This window comes from Psammomys obesus, unplaced genomic scaffold (assembly GCF_907164565.1).
Source record: "Psammomys obesus unplaced genomic scaffold, mPsaObe1.curated_primary_1811, whole genome shotgun sequence".
NCBI lineage: Eukaryota > Metazoa > Chordata > Mammalia > Rodentia > Muridae > Psammomys > Psammomys obesus.
The window spans coordinates 6,990,261-7,000,636 of NW_026596117.1; positions in this window are offsets into that span (position 1 = coordinate 6,990,261).

A 10,376-nucleotide genomic window follows, 5' to 3' on the forward strand; every position below is an offset into this window, starting at 1 on the left:
ATCTGACACAGTCTTCTGGTCTCTGTACCTCTTGAAAACACACCAATTCAAATAAACTCACACAGACGCATACACATCAGTTAATACATTAAAAAACAAACAAAAAAAAAAAACAAGCAAGGATTACATGCTTGTAAGAAATGGCTACTTGTGATCTCTTAAAAGTCAAACTTAGATTTGAAAGTCCACGGGTACTTCTATGTCCACCACTCATTTAAGGGTTGTATTTTTCTACCCTGAAAATTTGAAGGGTGTATGTTTTGCAGATTTTTATCTGTTGAGAATTTCATATCATATATTTTCATCATAATCTTTCAAGACTCAAAACTCTTACTGGACCACCCACCCACTCCAAATTCACCATTTTTTTCTCTTTCTTTCAAAAAAGAGGAAGAGGAAAAAAGGAAAGAAAGACACTAAGGTAAAATAGCTACTGAGAAAATATTTGAGCAAAATTTGCGTTGGCCAACTTCTGAGCATGTGTCTGCTGTGTAGTACGGTCAATATAACTAGTGTTCGTCTCTGGAGAGAACTTTCTGTCTACCAGCTGTTATTCACAAATAAGGCAAGGGTGGATGATGTGCCCACCTGCTCTCACTCAGGCCTAGAGTTTTGAACCGGGGCAGGTCTTGTGCATGTTATCGTACTTCATGTAAGCTCATATATGCACCAGCCCTGCTGTGTCTGGAAGCCATCACCTCTACCTCTTAAAATCTTCCTTCACCTCTTCCACATAGATCTCTGTGCCTAGAGGGGAGAATTATCATGGAAAAAGAGATCAACATCAGAGCTGATCACCCAAAGCCTCTTATTCTCTATACATTGCCCAGTTTACATTTCGCTGATTAATATCTTCTGCAAAAAGAAGTTTCTCTTCTGTGGTTTGATTACACAACACTACGTCATTAGGAGTTCCTTCATTCCTGTTTATGTAGTGGAATAGAAGTGGTAGGCTTTCCTCTGGATCTATGACCCATCTAGGGGCAGGCGTCTAGTGACATCGTTATCAATATCAGATATAGATTCCAACTCAAGGACTCACTTTTAATCTAAGAAAAATGTGCTTGATTACTTCCCCAACATCCGTGTTACTTTATATCTGTGGTCATGTCTTACACACGGGTTGTTTTTAATGTTGGGTGCGTTCATAGCTGAATGAGGTTGGTGATGTGCACAGCATGTTCTAACAACTTGAGGGCACCAGGGATGAAGTTTCTAGCTGAGGACCAGCTCAGTTTGTGCATATTCTATGCCATAAGTGGTCTAGTTGGGAATAGTAACTGATTCTCACCATTAAATACATACTATAAAACAATGAAAGTAAATTGAGAAATGTAATAACAATTTTAGGGAAATGTGAAATGCAATATTTTTGTGTTTGTTGTTAAAATACCAGACTGATGTCCACATTTGTTTTTAAGATAAGCGTTTATTGGAAACATACAAAAACCGTTCCTTATTCAGATATAAACGATTAAAAATTACTATCAAATGGACTAATTTCTGTTTGTCATTCTTCCTGAATTAGTTCAAGATTAAATCCAGCAGAGGGTGACCTGATGGCACAAATACGACATAAAACAGAAACCTAGCTATGTATGAGGAGTTTTCTAGAGTTTCATTAGGTTGCAATTGAAAAGATTTTTCTTTCTTTTTAGAATCTCATTCATCTAAATATTCAACTAGCAAATTTTATTGTGAATGTGATTTTTTTAAAAGGTTTTTTTTTTTCCTCTTAACTTGTGTTCTGAACCTGAAGTTCCTTGGCAAGGTAATGGGTTTCCCTGCTGTGACTATACTAGATTTCTGTATTGTTTGCCTCGGTCGAGCACAGCCATTTGTCTCATGAGTTAAGTGCTATGTCTGCATTGATTTATCTGTTGTAGCACTTGTCTGGTTTCAATTTAATTATTTCTGTGTTTTCAGATCGTTGCTTTAGGATTCTAGTAGTTATCCAGGTAAAACATATTTAGTCGTGTATTGAAAGTACACCTGGGGGCCTTAAAATAAATGTGAGTTAAACAAATTTATAAATAAGATACCTATCCATTTAGCCAGAGAACCATTTCTGCACTAAAAGCTGCAATAATCTGCTAAATACAATCTCTTAAACTTGACTTAGAATCATAAAATTCACAAAATAAAATTTATTCACATTATTCTCAGTTCAGTTTACTTAAAATACCAACTTTTGCACTCGTTATTTTATTGACATAGTTGAAAGCAACATCCTTGTGGCATTTTGAAATGTAACAGTAATGCTTCCTGAAGTACTTCTGCAAAACAGAGGTTTACGAATATGTGTTGTGATGAACACCTTCTGTGGTTGCTACATTCTGTAGTTTAAAGACTGGAGGTTTAATGGCAAAGAGCTCAGTAATTTAATCCTGATGGGAGTTTTATGTCTTTTCCTCACATACAGCTGTTGTAGGTTTGCTGTGGCATAATGATGATGCTATGATATTGCCTTGATAGAAATCATGTATTGTTTGTTTAGCTACTCAGCTGCTGGTATTGAAAACCTTACTCTTAAACTTTCTGAATAGCTGACATTAAAGGAATTAAAGTCAGGGCTTGGGTCGAGTGTGCCCTGTATACCTCGTGCTGCAGAGGGACTGGGCACTAAGGCTTTCCCAGCACTGGAGCCTGTGCAAAGCCCATACATGAACGATTCAAGGATGAGCTCAACAACTGCTTTATTAACCTCCCATTTCTTCTCCATGGTATTTCAGATTAAAGAAGATTGTATTTCATATTTAACTAAAGTTAACACTCTGTGTATATTAAAACCCTAATTGATTTTTATAATTTATTATTTTAAAAACACATCTATGCCAAATGCATTGTTAATTTTATAAGATTCAAAAATTAAAACAAAAGAAGAACATCAAGTGATTCAGCTAAGGAAATATTAGGACACTTGTGGAATCAGGAAGGTAACATTTGATTTCTAGCATAGATACTCAGGCTTTTCTTCCTCGTTACTAAAAAAAATAAATGACCTTGTGCAGAGACTGCAAATAAACTGTTGGGTTCACATTATTTCTGAACATAATTTATAACCTCTCATGTAAATAAATTTTCATTAATTCATTAATGTTGTAGCTTGTTTAGAGAAATATCATTTTAAAATTTCCAGAAGTTATAATAAAAAACACAGGTCAGCTTAAACATTATTTGAAGATCCTGATAATTGTAGGTTTTTCTAAACAATATGCTGTATTTAGATTTGGTGTAATAGATAAATTAGTATATATAATACATATATATATGTATATATATATATATTTATAGAATGTGAAGTTTAAAGGAATGTTAGAAACTGAAGTAAATTTTTTAAATTCATGAAAAACTTTTTGTTTTTCTAAAGAGAAAGAGAAAAAAGGTGTAGATTGGGGTAGGTTGGAAGGTAGCAAAGATCTTGGAGGAGGTAGTTCAAAAGAAACCATGATAGGTATAATAGTGTATGAAAAAATATTTTTACTAAAAAAATAAACTAGAAAAAATATATGTATGTGTACAATTAAAACATTGATTAAATAATAAACATTTTATATTCATTCTACTCATAAAGAGAAAGCAGTTCTTAATTTCCTAGGCTTTGAAATGTAATAGACCAGAATGTTTTCTATAGGAAATGAATTAATGGGTCCACTGTGCATGAAATCCATGTTGTTAAATGAAACAAGCCTATTGGTCTTTATTGATTTTGCCTTTAGAATAGTTATGCTTCTGGTTTGCCTTTTATTTAATCAACACTAACATGTGAATGGAGAAAAATAGTAGTCTTGAAAATTTGTCACAATAATTGTGTTATATCTTACGAAACACATGAGACCAACAAATACTGTAGTAAACATTGTATTTTCACAACATTATTATTTTCAGACATGATTGTTAAAAGTAAGAGCGTGTGATTAAGTAAAATGGTGTCTTACATATAACACCAACAAGCTGTATTTGCAGATTGAATTTTCATGTCAGAATTTTCATGGAAATTATCTTCAGATTCATTACATGAAAATAAATTGTACACATTTGTACAAGTACGTTATCTTAGATCTCAGCAGACATATAAGAATATATTTAATCAACTTTAAACTTCATAGTAACCATGTGTAAAATTTAAAGGTGTGACCCAAAATATCAGGTTTATTAGCATATGTGTTTTCCAACTCATGTGGATCCTAGGAGAATTATTAGGAAACTATTTTGTGGTTAATCTGAATAAATTTAACAAGAACAGTTCTGTTTTCTTATTTTAATTTCTTCACCAAGTAATTGTACTTCAGATAATCTAGAACGCAGGTTTTAGAGGACATTTTGTAATACATGAATATGGAGTTGGTATTATGTACACCCTTTCTTTAGATCTTCAAGATGAACAACCTATCAAGCAAGTTGGTTCACTATCTCATCTTAAAAAGTCCAGAAGAAGAATTGCATGTTCCAGGCCAGCCTAAGCTACACACCAAGAATGTATTTCTGAAAAATAAAAACAATATGTCTGTTGGAGGCAAAGAAGAAAAGGAAAGAGAGAGAGAGAAACACACACAAACAAACAGACAGAGAGTCAAGTACGTCACTGTTTTTATTACCTTTGATGATAGGATAAAATGGGAGTCCTTCCCAAGCACATCAGCTTTTTCTGAACTCTCACTGCCTGGTTCAACTCAGCTGTTCTGACTTAAACTCCTCTCCAAACTGATTTGATTCACACCACCTTCTTTTGGCTTCTAACTGAATTGCTCTGTCTGGCCTCAAATTAATTCTAGCAATATGTTTCAATCTAACTGGCTCTTTTTCGTTCTTTGTTTTATTCTTAAGGAAATGCTCAAATTCCTTAATCATAAGGGAAATGAAAATCAAAATAACCCTGAGATTCCATCTTATACCTGTCAGATTGGCTAAGATCAAAACCTCAAGCTTCAGCACATGCTGGTGAGACTCTAGAGGAAGGGAACACTCCTCCATTGCTGGTGGGGGTATAAATTTGTACAGCAAGTCTGGAAATCAAGCTGGAGTTTTCTTACAAAATTGGGAATAACTTTATCCCAAGACCCAGCTATACCTCTCCTGAACATATACCAAAAAATATTCCACCATTCATTCAATAAGGACATTTCCTCAGCTATGTTCATAGCAGCTTTATTCTTAATAGCCAGAATTTGTAAACAACCTAGATGTCCCTCAGTGGAGGAATGGATACAGAAGTTGTGCCACAGTTACACAACAGAAAACTACTCAGTATTAAAAAATGAGAAAATCGTGAAATTTTCAGTCGAATGAATGGAACTAAAATAGTCATCCTGAGTGAAGTAACCCAGAAGCAAAAAGACACACACATGGTATGTACTCACTTATAAGTGGATTTTAGCCATATACAACAGGATAAATGTACTATGAGTCACAGTCCCAAAGAAGATAAGTAACAAGGAGAATTCAAGGGTGGATTCATAATGTCACTTGGAAGGGGAGAGAGAATAGACAGAAATAATGTCTGAAGAGAGAAGAGAGGTAGGAAAGTGGTCACAAAGAGATAAGATGATAGAGATCAGAACTGGGGAGAGCAAGGGCAAAGGAACAGGAAGCCGGCAGAGAAAAGAGAAACCAAGTGTAGGGATATCTCTGTGACAAGCCATGGAACTATGACAGGGTATACTCCTTGGAAGGCATGAGGCAGACTCAAATAGAGACTCCTGTTAGCAGAGACAATGGAGACTGAAGAAGGCACACTCCAACTAGACTGGTTCCGTAGCTTGTTCTGTCCTCACCTGTGTCTAGTTCGTTCTATCCACAACCTGTGTTAGTAAAACTGTCCCAGTGTGGATTTTGGTGGACTCTATCATAGTCAATACATACATGTGGCTCATCAATTTAAGGGATAGCCAAGCTAATGGATATAGTGCTTATATTTAATTAAATTTAAATGTTATATCCATTCCTTAAAAAAGAAAGAAAGAAACTTTCAGTTTAAACAAACAACAAAAAATACTTTACTCTCTCCCTCTGCAGCAGCCTTAAGTAGCCTCCATTTCCTTTTTCCTATAAGTGACAGTTGGACTCATTCTGTGCAACCATTCAGACATGGTTGTTTCCTTCTGTAAACTAATCTTACCTTCATAGTCTGGGATTAAAGGTGTGCACTAAGGGCAAGTCTGTACCACAGCCAGGTCATGCTGTAATTCGGAGCATGTCTGCATTCCAGCTGGAGCACATGTGATCCACTGCTTCCCCAGCAATGTCGCTAGAATGAAGTTCCTCTACAGGTAACCACACAATAGGAATGAGAAATACAATCATAGACGTTCAAGTGCTTATTATGGAAAAAATGACTGAAACCTTCATCCTTTTCCAGGTTATTGTTTTCTAGATCAAAACCCGGTTAACTTTTCTGCAACATTGAAAAGTTTTAAATTGCTATATAGCTAATTGAGCTAATTCTGTCAAAAATATCTTGTTATAATGAGATACATGTTATGTATCACTTACATAATAATCTGAGATCTAAAGGGTCCCAAAATAAAAATAGTTTAAATAATCAGCAAGAATCCAGAAGTGGAACATTTTACAAACATCCTATGTAACGTTATTCACCATTGTGATCAAAACTTGAATAAGAAAAAGGAGGGAATAAATTATTCTGTGTCAGACTTTCAAATGGAGCAGTCCATGACTGTGAGAAAGGCATACATACTTCTGATGCAGGCTGTCCACATCTTAGCAGTTGATCAATAGAGAACAGTGGTGTCAAGTTTCATAAATTATAACCTTCAAATCAGACAACAAAAATATACATTTCCTCCGGTGGACCCTGCCTACCCAAAGCTCAGAAATTTCCAAAAAGCACCATTAGCTTGGGATCAAATGTTCAAATAAATGATGGTGTGGATAATAGTTTACTAACAGATTGCAAAAACATCTGATCTCGTGTAATACATATAATAAAAATAAAGGTGTACGAAACAATTTGTTCAATGTTTTCAAAGCATGGTGTGGGCGGAGACCTTCATATCCCACTTGAACTACATTACATCTGCTCAGGCATACACAAAATCTCCAAGCATAGTCACAATGGTATGAAAAGTGTCCATCGGAGTTCTGGATGGGACAGATGGTAGGTTTCTCACTGTGTCATGTACTGAGCCAAGACCTGGAGTTATTATTCAGTGGGTATTTTTGGCATTTCTTTTCTGTGACATAAATATATTGTTTGAAATGATAAAATGTTTTATAGACTGTGTTAGTAGTATATGAAAGAAGAAATTTAATGAATATTTATAACCCATAAACTTAAGTTGCTGGAGAAATTAAACAATGATATAAAGGCAAAATATTTTACCAAAGTCTGGTGTTGGAATTACCACCATACTACCTGAATATCCATAAGAATAAACTTTTAGATCATTCTAAAAATTTAGGTTATTCAAAAAATTAAGAGTAGATGTCAATTAAAAGTAGCAAAATACCACTGTAAGATGGAAGAAATAGATCATGTCTTTAAATAGATATAGTGAATTCATTAAGAAGACAAGAAATACATATAGTTTGTAATATGCTGAACTTGAAATGAGCTGGATTTATTGAAATGAGCTTAAAATTGAAGGGAACTCTGGAAAACTGTTATCAGTATTTGCTACCAAAAGACATGGAACTGAATGTTAAACATTTGGTAATGAAATATCTCTGATTCATGATGCACTGAATTATAAACTAAAAAAGTGGAATTATATTTCTGCTCTGTTTTGAGATAGGGTCTTGTTTGTAGCCCAATAGGTCAGACCAGTCTCGAATTTAGTACCGTCCTGTTTCTGCATCCTAAATTCTAATAATGCAAGTCTCTACTTCAGATCGAGATAAATGGTAAGTATTGAAGAAGGATTTAAAATACTAAATGAAACTACTGTTATTCATTCATCGACAAATAATGAAATAACAAATATTTTAGAATCAGAACAACTGTAATATTAATGATGAAAATGAGCCTATTATTTGCTTTAAATGTTCCACAAAAATTGTTTTAATCCCATTTTCATTGTTTAACCTTTCTTTTTCTTAAATGACTGCTTCATGGAGTCACTGGATGACTATATCTTTAGAAATGGAATTTCTCATGATATGTATGGGTCAATAAAATAATCTTATAGGTTTTGTGATTTTCCTGCAAAAGGTCCAAGAAAAATCCTAATGTATTATTGCACATGAGATTATTTGCTTCATATCACACATTTCCTTTACCTGTTTTACCATATAAATTTATAAACAAAACTCTGGAACTAATCATTAGCTCTTGAGGATGGAATAACCAACTCACTTCACTTGCATTGGACAAAGATTATCTACTTGCTCAGAACAAAGATAGAGCATGTAACAAAAGAATAGTTTCTTAACTCCTGAGGAAAAATAGTATAACAACCATTAAGCGTTATGGAAGAGGTTATGTCGATAATAGACAAAGACTTTTTGACTTTCACTTCAATTTATCAGGATATTATTTTGAATGTCAGTGTCTGACCAGAGGACAGTTCCTTAAATTCTAAGTATAGCATGAAATAAGCTTTCATTTATTCCTAATAAAAGCATTGAATGTAAAGAGGAATGATGCAGACACAGAATCATCATATTCTCATTATTGAAATATCCAAGGACATGTTACTATGAATATCTCTCAGTTTCAACTTTCAAATGTTTCTTTTTTTCTTAATTTTTATTTTTGTATATTATTCAAAGGTTATTTACTTTGTATCCTAGCCGTAGCCCCTCCCTCTTCATTCCCTCCCAATCCCACCCTTCCTCCCTCATCTCCTCCCTGCCCCTTTCCAAGTTCACTGATAGGGCAAGACCTCCTCCCCTTCCATCTGACCCTAGCTTATCAGGTATCTTCAGGACTGGCTGCCATGTCCTCCTCTGTGGCCTAGCAAGACTGTTCCTCCCTCTGAGGAGGGGGGGGGGGAGATAAAGGAGCCAGGCATTGAGTTCATGTCAGAAATAGTTCCTGTTCCCCTTACTAGGGTACCCACTTGGATACTGAGTTATCATGGGCTACATCTGAGCAGGGGTTCTAGGTTATCTCCATACATGGTCCTTGGTTGGAGAAACAGTCTCATACAGGACGCCCATGCCCTGATATATTTGTTCCTTGTGGAGCTCCTGTCCTTTCTAGGTCATCCTAAGTCCCCCTTCTTTCATATGATTCCCTGCTCTCTGCCCAAGGTTTGGTTATAAGTCTCAGCATCTGCTTTGATACACTGCTAGGTAGAGTCTTTCAGAAGTCCTCTGTGGTAGGCTTCAGTCCTGTTACTTGTTTTCTCCTACTGCCCATGTCCATCCCATTTGTCTTTCTAAGTGAGGATTGATCATCTTACTCCGGGTCCTCTTACTTGTTTATCTTCTTTAGGTGCACATATTTTAGTATGTTTATCCTATCTTATAGGTCTATATAAGTTAGTATATACTGTGTGTGTCTTTCTGCTCCTGGGATACCTCACTCAGGATGATCTTTTCTAGATCCCACCATTTGCCTGCAAATTTCATGATTTCCTTGTTTTTAATTGCTGAGTAGTATTCCATTGTGTAAAAGTACCACAATTTCTGTATCCATTCTTCCATTGATGGACATCTGGATTGTTTCTAGGTTCTGGCTATTACAAATAAAACTGCTACAAACATGGTTGAACAAATGTCCATGTTGTGTACTTGAGCATCTTTTGGATATATGCCTAAAAGTGGTATAGCTGGATTTTGAGGAAGCACTTTTCCTAATTGTCTGAGAAATCTCCAGATTGATTTCAAAAGTGGTTGTACCAGTTTATATTCCCACCAGCAATGGAGGAGGGTTCCCAATTCTCCACAACTTCTCCAGCATGTGTTGTCACTTGAGTTTTTAATCTTTGCCATTCTGATGGGTGTAAGGTGAAATCTCAAGGTTGTTTTCATTTGCATCTCTCTGATAGCTAAGGATGTTGAGCATCTCTTTAAGGGTTTCTCTGCCATTCAATATTCCTCTACAGAGAATTCTCTGTTTAGCTCCCTATCCCATTTTTTAATTGGATTACTTGGTTTATTGCTTTTTAACTTCTGTAGTTCTTTATATATTCTGGATATCAGCCCTCTGTAAGATATAGGGTTGGTGAAGATCTTTTCCCAGTCTGTAGGCAGTCATTTTGTTCTGATGACTATGGCTTTTCCTTTACAGAAGCTTTTCACTGTCATGAGGTCCCATTTATCAATTGTTTCTCTTAGAGCCTGTGCTGTTGGTGTTTTCCTCAGGAAGTTGTCTCCTGTGCCAATGAGTTCCAGGCTCTTCCCCACTTTTTCTTCTAACCGATTTAGAGTATCTGGTTTTATGTTGAGGTCTTTGATCCAGTTGGAGTTTA